General features: G+C 37.2%; 1 protein-coding gene across 4 annotated transcripts in view; it reads right to left on the reverse strand.

The window, feature by feature from the left end:
* The window catches only part of large2 (LARGE xylosyl- and glucuronyltransferase 2), a 109,751-nt gene that overhangs the window by 51,376 nt on the left and 42,216 nt on the right, over positions 1 to 16,159 (reverse strand). The window contains exons 1-2 of one of the 4 annotated variants that reach the window (XM_082182191.1): positions 13,042 to 13,201; positions 12,619 to 12,721 (exon numbers count right to left, since the gene is read on the reverse strand). The exons of 1 other annotated variant lie outside the window; for it this stretch is intronic. The gene's annotated coding sequence lies outside the window, so the exon portion shown is untranslated. Of the gene's footprint in view, positions 1 to 12,618; positions 13,204 to 16,159 lie in introns of those variants that run through there. 2 more of the 4 variants (XM_082182192.1, XM_082182194.1) reach the window with 2 other exon arrangements.

A 16,159-nucleotide genomic window follows, 5' to 3' on the forward strand; every position in this document is an offset into this window, starting at 1 on the left:
TCTGTTATTTTAAATTATAATAGTCATACAACAGATAAATCAGGTAACTGTCGCTCAAGTTGCCTTATTGACTGTTTCTCAGCTTTAAATGAAAGGAAATCTGTAGGACAAGGGACTTTGTGAATGAATCCGATTTAGACGATGAAAGTCCCACAGGGCTAAAGCTCGCTAAAGAAGCAGGAGCATCTAAATCCCTGGAGGTAGATAAAAACCCTCCAGTTTTCAGCAACCAGACAAACAGCTTCAAAGGGGAAAACACACAACATACAGAGCAGACCCAAAATACACATTTCTCTTCTGTCCAAAACACTCCTCCAACACAGTTTCCACAGGGCTAGGTAACATTCAAACTGAATAATTTACAATAAGACATGAATAGTGTTACGAACAACAGCACATATATGACATTAAACCCTTTACTAGCTATCAGTCTTAAAGGTCCCATGACATGCTACTTTTTGTAGGCTTTAATATAGTCCTTAGTGGTCCTTAGTACTGTATCTGAAATCTCTTTCCAAAAATTCAGCCTCGGTGCAGAATTATAGCCACTACAAGCCAGTCCCAGAATGAGCTTCCTTCAGACAGGCCGTTTCGGTGTCTGTAGCTTTAAATACTAATGAGGAGGAGAAAGGCGGCGCAAGGTGGAGGGTGGGTGTGGCCTTGACCATCTTGCGCAATGGTACCATGCATGTTTGTTTATGTTGGATATATTGCAATGGCACGAAGACACGCAGTCGTTCAAGCATTTCAGTTTGACCCAGAATCTGATCCAGATGGAGAAGCAACGGATGAAGAAGTTGCAACTCAGCGGCTCCAGCAGGACGTTTCCGAATGGTTAGTTTAAAATATTATGTCTGGATACGGTACTTTATTCGGATGGTTTACAGTTATCATCATGTAGCTAACGCGAACCTACTGTTGCCTTTTCATGAGAGATCTGTAACGTCTGTAATTTATCTTATTACAATTACATCAAGCTCTGCGATCTTGAAATGCGGATATCACGCGCGCCATATAACCAACAGGAAAACGGTTATCCAAATAACAAAGAAATGTGCAACACTCGCGTTACAGTATGTGTAACTTGATGCTGTCTACCTTTACATTAGCGCAAGTAACTGCATAGCTGCATAGCTAATGTGACAGCCACATTCTACGTGTAACAAGCTAGGTAACCATAAACAGTAAAGCAACACACTTATATAATTTGTTGACTTACTTGTCCGACGTTCAGCAAGCCCAGCTCTGTATTGACCATTCGATGTTCATTTGTACATCCAATTATTGAGCAATTATTATGCTTCGCTCGCTCAAAAGCCATGATATCTCTCGTGGACAAACTAAAATCGCGCGCGCGCGTTCTACTTCCTAGCTCATTTTCTCATGGGCGAGAAATATTCTCTGGGCGGGCAAAGCAGAGAAAGGGGAGGTAACATTTCTCCTTATGACGTCATGAGGAGGAGATTCAAGATCAGCCCGGTTGAGCTTCCATTTTCTCAAAGGCAGAGAAAGATAGCAAAAGCTCGATTTACACTGATTACAATTTTTTGAAACTTGGGGACCATATACAGGCTAGGGGAACTCATATTAATGTTAAAAAAACCTCAGAAAGTGGAAATTTCATGTCATGGGACCTTTAAGAAGTTGACTGAAGGGTATGAGGGCTTAGTTGAGACAGACATATGGCCTCTCAAGTACTGCCACAGTATGGCACAATCCTTTTTGCATTATTCACTATGCATACTGTGCACATGTTTCGAATCCTATTTTGGCTAAGTCTAAGGTAGCATTAATTGTGTATTTCATAGACAAGGCAATTTCACAAAGCAGTGCATCAAGCTCATGCGTATAGAGTATTGTGCCATTAGCGACATGCTAACACTAAATCAATGCACCTCACTTGAGTAACACTATTTGGATAATTGTATGTCGGTTTAGAGCATTCCAGATATGGTCACTTGTTAGTTTTTTGTTTCATTTAAGATCCAGTCTTGAAAGACAGCTGCCCATGTTGGCAGTAGAGACCGTAAGCCGGGTTGCCAGGTCTGTGCAACAAAAGTAGTCCAATGGCCAGTCAAAAATAGCCCGAAAATAGCCGAATGCGTCTCTCCATCTGGCAGATTAATTCTCCACTGAATTTGTACATCTGGGTGTGTTGGAGCACCAAAATTGTACTTACGGGGTAAAAAAAAAAAAAAAAATTAACCGCGGCAACAACTTAAAAGTAGCCCAATTCTGCGGGGAAACCGTGGACTTGGCAACGCAACACTGACAGTAAGCCATGCAGTAAGCCAGCTCTCCGGGTTTTGGAACAAAGCTATGGAAAACCTGGAAAGCCAATAGGCTACTGAAAATCCCATTCAATTTCCATTGTAAGATGTTTCCAATGTATCAACCGTGATCATCTTTTTTACCTATTGCTTGACCAGACTGGCAGAAGATCAAAATAAATAAATTAATTAAATTGCACATAACCATATTTATCTCAGAGGCAATGACACAATTCACCAAATTAAACATGCAATGTAAAGAGGTCATGTGATGACAAGCATAAAGCTGTTCTGTTGTAAAAGGCATACTGTTTGAAACCAGGGTATCTGCAAGTCTAATTTATTACTTTTAAGACCTTTTTTAAGACATGCACAAATAAAATGAACACTATGTGTCCATGCAGAACAAACCCATACAGTCTCCGCATGTATCTCAGATTCTTGAACTTAATTAAACTAGCTGGAGCACACATTTAACTGCAAAACAGGATATGAATTAGAGGTCGATCAATATTGGATTTTGCTGATACGAATAAAGGCATAAAAAGACTACTGTACCAATACTAGTAAAATCAATATATTGAATATGTTAAATTATGTTCTTAGTCTTTTCTTTCATGTAATGGAGTGTCCCTGAAGAGTTTACATTGAATTAAATACAAAAATACCAATAATATCTAGAAAAAAAGACTTTATGTATAATACGGGACTTTTATAAGCCTAAAATGCACAAGGACTCTTATTTTGAAATAACAATGCTTTACAATAGGCTCTATGCACGAACGCTGCTGACGTATTTCCGGTAGGATCTCAGCCAGCGTCTTTACTTCCACATAGAGCGTTGTATAGCGAAGTGTATAGCGGCAAAACTTTAATAAAATTCATTTTCTCAGAAACGGAGACAACGATTTTAGAAACTGATTCGCTAGTCGGATTTCGCGCGATATGAGAGAATACTCACCCTCAAAGTTGTCGATGTAGCTCGAAATTTATAATTTCTAAAGAACTTCTCTTTCTTACTCTTATGTGTGACAGCTAACTGTAACTGCCTCACAATATTGTTAACATCATTCACGTTAACCGCTGCAAGTTCTTGTAAACAGTGAGTGTAATTTGCCATTATCTCCACCTAATGCAAAAACGGCTTCCGACGCAGCACCGGATGTAACTGGGCGGGCTGAGACAAACCGCGGAAGCGATCGTGCGTAGAGCCTATTGTGGCTGCTCATTCAAAAAGATGAAGGAGATAAAATATGCACTCTTACAACCATGTACAACATATTACAATATAAACACCATAAAGTAAACATTGTCATAATTCATCAACAGTAGATTATGAGCAATTGCTTGGCATTAATGTGTGGTATTCAGTGATTGCAACTGCACTGAAACACCAAGCCTGTAGAGTAGCGTTTTGATTTTAAACTTGCAGTGCTCGCATTTATTTATATATCACAAATCTTGATTTTCCATCCCCAAAATTGTTAAGGACTCGCGGGGACCCTGGTTTTAAAGACAATTAAAAAACAGTAGGCAGTATATAGCATACACGCTAGTATTTGTTCAACCTGAGTTGTTTACATTCGAAATGATGCATTTCTATGGCAACACTATCAACGGAAAAAGTAATCTGCAGTGGTCAGGTGGTACAGCAGCCACTTGGTGCAAGTCGGAGCTCTCGGTAATTGTAATTACGAGTTCTACAAGGTTTTTACAAGTTGAAATCTCGTAATAACGGTAATTTGAACATGATGTGAACGCAACTCTATAGTATTCCATTTCCAAAAATAGCCACACTCTTTTCCATTGCACTGGAGACAAACATGGAGGTTCTGTTTCATCAAGTAGATCCAATATCCTTATATTTTTACACAATGTGTGAATGCAGTTCATAAATACAGCAGTGTCCTGTGCCATGGCTTTTACTAACAGCACGTCTTTGAACGCACATCACACCTCTCAGGGGAAAAGACAACAAGACAAATTATCAGGTAATGTTCCATTAACAGGCAAGTGCTGCTAATGCATCCATAAACACAATTACAATGAAAAACAAGCACAGCGTGAGCAGGGCAACTGATATTTTTATATTTATTTGCTGATATTATATTTGCATGACCATTATAACTGACTGAGTGAACATTTGATGCTGGTCGACAGCAAATCCTCACATGTTTGTGTCACCCTGGATCTCTCTCGCTTATGCAGCAAAGCAACTGTCCTTACAGAATATTTAACAATATCTTCCCTTTTCCCCCCTCGTTTTCTTTCCTCCACCCCCTCAGCCCGTCAAACGAGTCCTTAGTCAGCAGTAAATCCCACACTTCCAAGGATTTGGCCCAGCGTGATCCGTCACGCAGTCTCCAGGCAGCAGAAGTAGAGGAGGAAGAGAGTTCAGCTGGCAAGCAAAAGACCATTGGGGATTGTGGGTAAAAGACCAGCCATTCCAAACAGTCCATCAGACAGAGTACTAAGTATATATATATATATATATATATATATATTCAGTGCACTAACGTTAAGCAGTATGTACTATATAGTGTACACTCACATTAAGCAGTATGTACTATATAGAAATCTCAACTGCTTGATTGTTATATAGTCGGAAAAATGTAACTATATTATTGTTCAGCGATACATTAAAAGTTGGATATACATCCTACTTTACCTGTATACATAGAGTATACTCACATAAAGCAATATATAGCAAATTTCGGCTGTGTGATTATATCATCGCAAAAATGTAAACTGTATTATCGCACAGCTCTATATATAAAGTTGGATATATATTATATCAGACTTTATCCGCATACATAGACTCTTATAAAGCTATGTACACACTCAATAGGAAACCACAACTGCCTGATTTTATTTTGTTGCAAAATGTTGCCCAGGTCTTTATGTAAAGGTGAACATATATCAAGTTCTGTCATGAAACTCTAGATGGCACAGGGTGATGGGTCCTTAACTCAACCTGATGACATTATTACATGTCACATGCTTACTACATGGCCAAAGCTGATTGGTTCCTATCGCATCTGCAACATTTTAGAAGATCTATTCCACCAAGATCAAATATAAGAACATTGTCATATCTATTACCTTGCTAAAAATCTTCCAAGAGTTGTCATGATAGAAATATGTATGTCCATCTTTTTCCACATACATAAAGCATGCTCATGTAGGGCAATATATACTGAATAGCATATCTCAACTGCCTGAATTTTTATTTCTTCACAAAATGTAACTGCTGCTCTTTATATAAAGTTGGAAATATAATTATGTCCATCTTTATCAGCAAACATACAATATACTCATGTAGAGCGATATATGCTTTAGCATATCTCAACTGCTTGATTGCTTGTATCATCACAGAATTTAAACTAGGCCTATATTATCACCCAACTCTAATCTGCTTAATTTGACTATAATGCATGATGATATGAAGATATTATAAACATTAGCATCATGAATTCCTGTGAAGCTGCTTTGAAACAATGAGTATTGTGAAAAATTTGACTCGACTTCACCTGACGGTAAGGACATTCTGTGAGCGGTTCGTGAATAACGACATACTTCTATAATGACGATAAAAAGAAAAGCAATAGCACACAAATATCAGATCTCAATGTGGACCGGCCTTTAACAATAGGCCCTCCGCTTGCTTTTCCCCCAAGACTCTCGGGAGCTCGCTCTGTGCAGAGAGATTTGGGCATTGAGGTTTTTAGATAACCTCCCCAGTGTCCTTTGAGAACTCACTGCAGGGGCCGGGCCCCGATCCTCGTCCCCCAGGACAGCCATATTCTCTATTCTCATTCATCTGACTTCACATGTGGAGAAAACCAATGAATGTGGCTTAATATAGATGCAATTTGGTGCATTGTGGGGGATGAGACATTTTGATTGTGGACCTGTGATTGTACCCAAATGGAAAAAGAGCCCGGGGGGCTTCATCACACACTTGTCTTGCTAAACATTTAATGAAGTAGATGTGCTTCAGAAACTAGCTAATATGAATAGGCTGCAGATTGTTGTGCTAAAGCGCTCTCTTATGAAAAATAAGTGCTTAATTGTATTAAATGTGCACTTGTACTTAATTTTAAAAATATATATATATAAAAAAAATGAATTGCAGATAATATAATATTATTGAAATAAAAGGCTACTTAAGTGTACTTAAAGAGAGTACACTTTCATTATTGCTTTTTTAAAAACTGAAGAACACTTCTAAAAAGTGCACTTTGTAAATGTCAAATTTAAAGTTTTACTTTATAGTACATTTTAAATAATAATTTTTTAATAATCTTTTGATATGCTTCAAAGAAGTACACTTATTTTGACGTGTTGAACATACTAAAGTTGCACAAGCATGTAAAGTACTTGATTACAATTGTAACTGTTATTCTATACATTCTATACAACTTTAATCATATTTCAAAAACAATCATACAAATGATAAAATTACATATAGTCCTGCTTGGGTAAAAAAAAAAAAAAAATCTAATAATTGCATTTAACATTTTCATTTAATTGTAAATAACATGCAATTAAGTGTCTGAAAACATTACATTCAGTTCACACTGACCATGAAATAAACTATTTTAATGCAGGTTTGCGGAGATTCTTTGCCTCCATGTCATGCGTTAAAATAGTTGAATTCACAGCTAGCCATGGATTATCTATTATATAAATGCTCTTTTTAAAAGTATGCCAAAGTGTACTTCTTTTTCACAAGCGTTATGTAATAAAATGACACACAAAACCAGAGCTAGCCTGCTCTATGCAAACGCCATAAACCGTTCACACCTACGGCAGCTGATCAGGCACATTCCCCACCTCCTACTTCAAATCCAACAACACAAGATTGTGAGATTGTAAAGGGCCTTTATATGTGTAAAAGAGCCAGATGGGGGTTACGAATGTGAATGATTTAGCTGAAGGATCATCACAACTGGTCGTAACCACACATATGTATATGCTGGTGGTTCCACAAAAATGACTCTAGCGCCTTGGAGACACCAGATTTTAATTAAAAAAGAAACAATGGCTTTTGGCATTGGCCCTATCATTCTCATTCTCAGTACCTTCTCTGACCCTGGGTCAAGGAGAAAAGGGAGGAATGATGTGATGATGGGGTTACTGAGGGCTTTTGTTGAACATAATGTTTGTCTCCTCACCCTGGGCAAATGTACGAACAAATGTCTTCAGTGAAGAGTTGTAGACAATGTTAGATGAAAGCGAGTCAGACATGTTGTTCTGACAGGGTCTCTGTTGAGGCTTGACGTTGCGTTCTTGTACAGGGAGAAAACAAAGGCAGTTCGTGATTAAATATTTCATGTTTAGGCGAATATTCTGAACATCGTTTCCACTCTTTTTCCCAGATCGATCACAGTCTCAGCACGTGCAGTGGTGCGACTTACAAAAACTCAAATATCTAATGAAATAATTATGGCAGTGTCAATGCAAGAACGTATCTTCAAACTATATGGACATCCTTGAGAAAAAGAAGTGTGCTTAGTTGTATAGAATGTGCACTTGGACTTCTTAAAAGTGTACTGTACTTGCAGATAATATAAAATCAATGAAATAAAGTAGATATAAATGCTACTTAAGTGTACTTGAAAAGATACAATGTTGTGTATTTTGAGTGTTTGAGTGTTTCTTAACACTCTGAAAAAGTATGTACACACTTTAAAAATTCACTTTTAAAAGTGCACTTTGTAATAATGTCAAATTAAAGTTTTAAAGTACATATTAAATCTTTAAGTTTTAATATTCTTTTGAGCATATCTACAGAACTTGATAATAATTTTGGTTTGATATTATACATTTGAATGAATATATTTTAAATGCTCTAAATTGCAACTTCCTTATTATAAATGTGTAATTACAAATATATTTGTTCAAAAGTACATTAAAGTATATTTTAGTTTACTGTTAATGCTTGACAGCACATTCAACAGAACACTTTAGCTTAATTTCAAAGATAATAGAAGTAATTATGAAATTGCACATAAAAAATGTTCTTCAGTCCTACTTAAGTGGGACAAAAAGTGCAGCTATATGTAATAGTAAACTAAAATACATTTTAATTCTATTAAGTGTTCGGAAAAAAAATTATATTCAGTGCATATTTAAGTAAATTAGTATGCTAAAGTATACTTCTTTTTCCAAGTAAACACACAATCTTTCTTTCTGCACTAAATGGCACCAAAAAAAATATCAAAAAAAAGAATAATATCTAAGAGGCATTAGGCATTTGTTTGCATAAATTTTGGTCACACTACATCTTTGGTAGAACATAACACACAGTGAGAGCAACATATCATGCTCCTGCAAGTATGCTGGTTAAAATCTGTAATATTTCATTATGCCTAACCCCATTCCTCCCCTATAATTTCCTGTCAGCCATCACTTTCCCAAGGAATGAATGCCAAAAGTGAGGACCGTAAAGCTGAGAATTTGTCTCAAGACCATTCATTTTCTTGCTACTTCTATATGTGTGTAAGCAGAAAATCAATTAAAAACTGTTTTTTATGGAGTGCGCCAATAGCGGCCGTGTGTCGTGGGTGCTGACCCGCCAGTCATTAATGCTCTCAGTGCATTTCTGTGGGTGCATTGAAGCAGGATGTGGGCGGTAAAGCCAATCCTCGTTTCAGGGTCACTTCAGTTCTTCTCTCAGAGCTGTCTTGTATAACACTATTCACGATATTCACCTTTAGTCTTTATTTTTATGTTTCAGCTGACGTGTGTGTGGGATTATACGTTACTGCACCAAAAACTCGGCCATCAAACCATCAAAAGCTCCTTTGCTGTAACTGACCTCGATGCTAAAAACAGCATTGTGGAGTCTTGCATTGCATAACTCATCTCACAACAAAGAGAGGCCTCTAGTGTTAGCGGTGAGACCGGTGGCAAGGTTTTCCATTAAGACTGAGAGGTCACAGATATCTGCGTGCACCTGTGAGACTGAGCTTATGATGTACTAATCACTGTGTGTGACCATAGGCTAAAACCAGCATGCAAACAACCCCAGTTCTGTCAAACCAACTTCACACGAGTCATGAGTCACTTCTAGAGCATAAAGTGTGCAAGATGTGGGGTATGGGCACACAGATACGTTTCATTCATAGATAGATAGATAGATAGATAGATAGATAGATAGATAGATAGATAGATAGATAGATAGATAGATAGATAGATAGATAGATAGATAGATAGATAGATATAGATTAACTCATCCATGATGAGAAAATTTCATATAAATATATGCTGCTTTATAAAAAAAAAAAAGTGTTTCCTCCAGACCAAGAAAAATCAGAATAAAATAAAAATAAAAAAGATAAATCAAGATTTTGTAGCAATATTTTAAAGTGTCAAGAAAAAAATCTATTTGTCAAGAAGATGAAGAATATTATAGTAGATATCTTGGCAAATATTTTTCTCTTGACACCTTGAATTGTTACTAAAAAAAATCTTGATTTATCTATCTATCATGCAAAAAACGAGACAAAAAAAATAATAATAATATTTTGCTGCTTCCATAAAATATTCAAAATACAATTTCTTATATTTTTTCCTTTTAATTTTGTTCAAGCATTACTTTTCTCCATCTCTGGTCACTCCTACCCCTTAATCTTGAATTTTCGGCAACATCTATCATTCAGTTAGCCCACATTAATGTGAAGCACACTGAATTTATGACATTTACTGAGAGTGACACAGAGAGAAAGATGAAGGAATAACAGATGAGTAACCAGAGAAGGATGAAAAGGAGCTGTTTGAATGCTAAAATGTGATTTGAATCAGAAACAAGCTGTTTCGGCATCACTCTGGGGGTCACTATCCTTGCAATTCTGTCAGCAAACTGCCCTTTTGGTGCAATCAGGGAGCCGGTTTCATTTCTTCAAACGACGCTGTTGATACTACACAGGACAAGGTGATAAAGGATCACTGTCTTTCTCTCAAGGAAGGCCATCTGTCAGACCTTGTGCGTGTGTGTGTGTGTGTGTGTGTGTGTGTGTGTGTGGTTCAGAAGGATAGAGTGGGCATCTAATCATCCTAAGCCAAGCTTTAGACATGTGTGTGTACACAGTTGGTGACCACCATCACGATCACAAACAGGGCCTGTTCACAACCACGAGACATGAGAATGAGTGACGAGAGACTGAGCTCTGTACTGTCAGTAAACTGCTTGCCGTCGTTCCAGCAGGCTATAAAATGAGTGTAAATGTCCTGCAAAACCAACAGAAATGTGTCAGCACTATTACAGGAAGAGTAAAGCTTTGGTTCGGCTCAGAGGAAGCCTTTAACACTACCGGGACTTTACATTCTCCTGCTCGTATATCATGAAGTAGGAATGGCACTTAAGACATGGATATGAACAGTGACACGAAGCATTAACTTTATGAGATGTGAAACGAGGACAAGGCAATGCGATATTATGATTTAATTATCATATAACAAGATTAATATTTTCCATTGCGGAAATATTTGTCTTAGTATACTGGACTTGTAATGCCAGGGACCCCTAAATATGAGGATCGCTTTGCAAAGGACACCCGTACTAAAATATGATGGCAGCTGTATATTTTCACGTAGCCTGTAAAGACCCATTTATGATATTATAAAGAATTTAGTTTATAACTTTTAATCTTGTCACTGACATAAAGCCAAAGCCAATTATCTGTAAAATGTTTAGTTTACCTTGACTCTTCTACACACTATTAAATATGTATTTTAAGTGAATAAGGTTCAATTTGAATGCCCAATATATATATATATATATATATTATAAAATATTTTTCTTTGCTCCTCTTCATATTTTTTTATTTTGTTTTACATGTATTTTCCTCTTTTGATTTGTTTATTATTTACATTTGACTATTTACTACATTTTTAAGCCAACATGAATTGCTTTTCCTGAAAGACAAATGGAGCTAAAAACGATGACTAAATATGTGTTTGGCTATTGGTTAACATTATCCAATCCACATGGGTCAAATGATTTCATCGGAAAAGCTAAATCATTTCTTTTTGAGGAAAAATTACAAAGACTAACCATGTTTTCATTGGAATAATGTGCACAGATGAAACGATCACAATAAGAGTGGTTTTATGTGTATTAAGAAAGTAAATAGGGACTATTTTGATGTTTACATTCACTGTAATTGCAGCAATTTTGTGAAGCACCAAAAATACAAATCTCATTGTACCTTCACAATCATGATGGAGCTTGAAGTTGAAAAATAAAGACGTGCATAAGCTGGGAAAGGTTGAACTGATTGACTTTATGTCCCACAAGCTTACTGTCACCAAGAGATACACACCTGTTTCACACACGCAATTTCTCACAATCTCACCCTTGAGTGCATACACACAAACATGAACCCCTCCCTGAGTGTATAAACACTCGCACACACTGATTGAAGATCGCTCAGCTTGTGTGAAGTGAAACAGGGACAGCGCTCTGTGGAGAGCTGAGAGTGTGAGATTGCTAAACGCTGCTATACAGATGTGTGAGTGGAGAGAGAGAGATACTGGAGTGTGTTTAGAGAATAACAGCTGCTTGGGAGGATCACAGGGAGTCCTACATTTTGTGCTTCAGTGGAGAGAAATGTGGTTTAATTAGCAGTAACCTTTTCGGTATCAAGAGACTAGCCCATCACATGGCAGTACACACACACACACACACACACACACACACACACACCTCACCTCACACACACAGCCAGTAGTTAAAAAGCGGCCATCCTCGGCCACAAGGGCAGAAAGTTTTAATATGACAACCAGCAGCTACTGGCGTCAAGGTGAGTCAATGTTTATGTGCAAATAAAGCATGTCATGTTTATAAATCTGTAACAGTGCGTTCACTACCGAAGGGATTCACATGTTAGGGGTCAAACAAATCAGTGCCTAATCTGTGAGAAATAATAATCTGTAATAAATATTAGTTTTTTTTAATTTATTTTTTATTGAAAATTATATTGTCTAAACAATTTGAATGAGTGGTTTAAATGGAAATGATAAGAATGTTTTAATATTTGGTTTGTCTCTTTTACGTTAATGGCACAGACATTTATGTAAAGGATCATGTTCTCGGGAATAATTTGAGATGATCTAAAGAGCATCTTGAGCTTCACTGAAACTAAGAACATCCGAATGCCTGTACAAATGAGTTCACATTTATATACAGACTATATACATAAATATATCATTTTATATAACCTTCATATATATATTATTTAAAAAATTTGTTTTTTTTCCCTCTCAGTATATGGCATTATAATATATTTAATATAAACAAAACACGATACACAAAGGTAAAACAGATGAAAAAAGTTCTCACCCTTTTTCACCTTGTCTTGTGCGGCAGCTTCAGCGTGAAATGAAGTATACAGCAATCCCAATATCCATCCCAATATCCATCCCAAAATTCCAGCTGCAGACTTCTGGATAGATCCACACAAGTGAGTGAATTTGAGAGACAGGTGTGCCCTCAGTGTACGAACTGATGATTTCAGTGCATGATCACAAACACAGAGAGAAAGAGAGAGAAAGGAAGAGAAGGACCTCTCGAATGAAGCCTCACAAGTCTGAGAGAATCAGTGCGTGACACAAATATCCCTCACTCTTTTAGAAACAGGGTGAAAAAAGACACTCCGGAATTTTAGAGGAAGAGTCCCAGGAAGGTTGAAATAATATGTAGTCCATGCCTCAAAGGATAAGAGAGACTCCTAAAAGAGACAGACAAGGGACAGTGAGTCCTTACCCTGAGGCACTCCTAGAAGAAGAAACCGGTGCTGAGCATCCCTAAATCAGCTTTCTGTCCCTTGCACGAATGCATTCATGGTCCTCTTCCATCTTCCTCACGTCTCGGGGCTTGTGAACAGTGTTAATCTCTCGCCGTTGTGCTCTGATCTGCAGCTGAAAGGTACAGAATAAGCGAGGCACCTCCCCCACCTCTGCTAATCCGGCCCACTCTGTGACAGCCCCTTTTTGCTGCAACCAATCAGAGCGAAGGCTCCGCCTCCAGGTCTGCCTCCATCCTCTTCCCCCTCTCTCATGCACTAACACTGACACACTGGATACTCTATTACACTGGACAGACTGATGCAATAAAACTCCAAAGTCTGGATCTGAAAATGTACAGATGGGGGTTCAGCAAATACTCCACTAAATGTTCAATTATAATTTGTGTTGATGTGAGTCATTTGTTTTCAATAAGAGTTTATTTCTGAAGACATGAGGGATGCTGACTGTTGGCTATATGCAACAAAATGCAACAAAATTGGAAGGAAAAAATACAAATAGATTCTCTAAAGCCCTATACTGGATTAACAATACAAGGGTAGATGGAGTAATGTAATTTTACCACAGGACATCTGTAATATTAATGGCCAATTCGCACGGGATAAGATATCTCAGCAAAACTAGCAGAAGTGGGAGGGATGCACAAACACATATAATCTATATTTTATTTATATAATATAAAAATGGTATGTCCGGTCAAACGATGTAGGCCTATTAATTAACTTCAGATTGGATTGTGTTGGTAATAGGCACTACCTATCGCTAAAAGATGTTTCGTGCCTCTAACAAGTGCACAAATGGTGTGTGGAAAACACTTGAGTTTTGCCACAGACTCGTCCCAGCGTCCTAGAACGCAACTGAATGCTTTTTCAAGCGTCTCCATACTTGAAAAACCGCGGGAAACTACTTTTAAACACGAAATGACAGAATATTTACGTACATATTTACAGCGTGTCTCTTCGCACGGGATTAGTATTACCTGAGGTAATTTTTCATGACCTTTTTACTGAAGGTAAAAGTCGCCGTAATCTTTACTGACATTGTCCATAATGATCACTGAGATGCACATTCGGACGGGACTAAAATCACAGAGAAGCTCTGGTAATTATTACTTTACCCCACCTCTCCATGTTAAACTAGTCCCATCCGAATAGCGCTTAAGACAGCAATTAGGTTGTAGATATTTGTTTTTCTACTCACATCTTTTTTGTGTGAAAAAGACACGTGTCTCCTCTTGAGCATCAGAGACCTTAACAAACTGCTTAGATTTGCCATGATACCAAAGCATTCAATTAAAAGTCACAGATCTCAATCTGAACATTTATCAAATAATCTGAACTGCTATCAGTGTTCATTTTATAGCTCTATACTCTTACTGTCTACAATTGACTCATTTTATTTTTCACAATGAAATAAAAGTTGATATAAAATCAATGAAAAAAAATAAAAAAAAATAACTAAGAACTTCATTAGGTCTTCTGAGCTATTAATGAGCAACCTCTGAGCCTCAAAACTAGCCTCTGGGTAGTTTAACTTCATGAAAATGTGCTGAATTAAAATGACAAAGTGGAGCTCACATTATCTTGCTCATCGTATGGTTGGATACTGCTAAGTGTACAGTTAGGAACTCTCCTTTTCCGCAAATCTAATTCAAGATAGGGCGGTAAACATTAGAGGGTCACAACGATTTATTGGTGAAGAAGAGAAATTAATCGCTTGATACAGTACAGTTGTTTTATTGTCATTTCCAATTCAGCTGTAATTTCTCAAATTCTGCAAAAAAGCGTGAAAATATTATTTAATTGTGTGTATTTAGAATGCATAAAATGCAAATGATTTTGTCCTTTTATTACAAAAATAAAAATAAAATAAAAATAATTTGCATCAATGTCATTTTAACCATTGAATGCTGTAAAGAATGCAGAGTATATCATATGAGATGTGTTGGAAAAGACACCTTCAGGAAAAAACAACAACTGCTTAACATTGTAGATAAATTATATAAACTAGTGAGAATGTGAAAAGTGTGTTTAAAGAGAGTTTCACAATGCCCATAGTAAAAAAAAAAAACAAAAAAAAAAAACTCCTTATATAAATTACACAAATTGTTTTCTTAAAGGGCATTTACACTGAACTGACATGCAGTCAAAGCAACCAAAACTCATTCAGTTTCAGTGAGAGTCTGAGATGCCAGTTGGCGATGCAACTAAAAGTTGAACAAAGTTCAGTTTTATCACAGAGTGGCACAATACGGCATATACAAACGGGAATGCAGACAGCATAAAAGCTGTATTGACCTCATGGAAACTGAACTCAAGGAAGAACTCCTACTGCAACTTACAGTAAGCTACTTTGCGACCTCCAGCTGTCAGTGTGAATGCATGCAAGTTCACACTTTTTAGATGCATCTCACTTAGTACAGGTGTTAGTAGACATACAAATTGTTTTCACAATGGGCATTCACACTGACAGCGATTTGCCATGAAAAAGAAACCAGAAGTCAGTCAAGTTCAACGAGAGTTAGGAATTTAAGATGACATGATTGACAGCAACAGTTGGCGTTTCAACAAAGTTGAACGAAGTTCAGCTGTACGTAAATGCTCAGCAAAGTGTTGCGATAACTACCAATGCAGAAAAGTGGAGCAAAACTAGCGACTCATGATATAAATGGATACATCAGTCAGGCAAGAATGCCTACTAGTGACCAACAGTGGGCGGCCTCCAGCGATTCAGTCGCTGTCATTCTGAACATATGGTCACACAACACAATTTTAGTTGCATATATCTCATTACTGTTATGAAGTTTCCTTATCCGCAGCACTAATCTAAGGTGAGCGGTAGACATGGAAGTGTGACAGTGATTTATATGGGTGACACAAATTGTTTCACAATGGGCGTTCATACTGACAGTGATTTGTGTGACAAAGCAACCAAAAGTTCAACTAGAGTTGGCAATTTAAGATGACATGACTGACGGCAACAGTTGGCGATGCGACAAATTTGAACAAAGTTCAACTTTATGTAAATGCACAGCAATGTGATGCAATGACTACCAAAGTCGAGCAGAGAAAGCGCCT

The sequence above is a fragment of the Leuciscus leuciscus genome (genome assembly GCF_965113295.1).
Source record: "Leuciscus leuciscus genome assembly, chromosome: 10".
NCBI lineage: Eukaryota > Metazoa > Chordata > Actinopteri > Cypriniformes > Leuciscidae > Leuciscus > Leuciscus leuciscus.